We start from the raw sequence: 1218 nt of genomic DNA, 5'->3' as shown, positions 1-1218 counted from the left end.
AAAAAAAAATGTCCAGAATGAGACAACCTCACCGGGAAATTCTACCAAGGAGTCAACACCCAGTGTGGAGTTGACACCAGGTCTGCTCAGACGACTCCAGAATATAGAAGAGATGGCAAACTCTCAAATTTGTATGACGTGAGAATAACCCTGAAGCCAAGAGGAGGCAAAGACATTACCAACACTGAAAATGATAGACCAATATCACTTATGAACATGGGTGCAAACATTCTAAACCAACCCAATCCACTAAGATCCAACAACAATAACAAAAACACATCATGATGCATAGGATCTATACTGGCTGTGCAAGGATAGTTCAACATCAGGAAAAAAAGCAAAGTAACCAATCATCTAATGAAAACAACTGTCAATGAATGCAAAACAGATATTGACAACACCCAGCACTCATTGCTGATAAAAACAATCGACAAAATAGAAGCAGAAGGGAAATTCCTCAACACAATAAAAGGTATACATGAAAGACCAATGGCCAGCATCTCACACAATGGAGAGAAAATGAAAGCATTCCCCTTGCAAACAAGACCGGGACAAGAATTGCCTGTCTCGTCATTCTTATTCAATATCGTGCTGGAAGTTGTAGCCAGAGCTTCTAGGTGATAAAGGGAAATCACATTTGCAAAAAAAGAAAGAAAACTATTGGCAGATAGTCAGAGTCTGTACATACGAAACCCCAAAGACACGCATAGTCACTGTTGGAACTAATCAAAAGATTCAGCAACGTGGCATGCTACAAGACTGATTTTATACTCAAGAAGATCAATTGTATACTCAGGAAGAGAACGCTGAAAAATAAATCAAGAAGACATTACATTTACAATAGCCACCCCGAAGATGAGCTATTTCAGAAGAAACCTAGCCAGAGAAACAGAAGACTTCTACAAAGGATACTACAAAACACGACTTTAAGATACCAGTGTTAGATTATAACCATAAGTCTACATGTACATTTAAAAATAAAATACATGTGCCCATTCTAGACAATGTTTATTGTTTAAAGCCTCCAAGATTGCTAGATGCCTTGAGGTGACAATGTGCATGCTAAAAAGTCGTGTTAGTGAGTTAACCAACTTGTACGTGTCTTTTTGTTATGACTCGGAAAAGACAAAGTGGGTGCATAAGCCAATGTGAAGAAAGCTGATGGTGCCCAGCTATCAAAAGATATAGTGTCTAGGGTCTTAAAGACGTGAAGATAAA

This window comes from Echinops telfairi, unplaced genomic scaffold, assembly GCF_000313985.2.
Source record: "Echinops telfairi isolate 266 unplaced genomic scaffold, ASM31398v2 ScPeMD7_7413;HRSCAF=8451, whole genome shotgun sequence".
Lineage (NCBI taxonomy): Eukaryota > Metazoa > Chordata > Mammalia > Afrosoricida > Tenrecidae > Echinops > Echinops telfairi.
The sequence above is the reverse complement of the archived record's forward strand: the minus strand, read 5'-3'. Positions refer to the sequence as shown.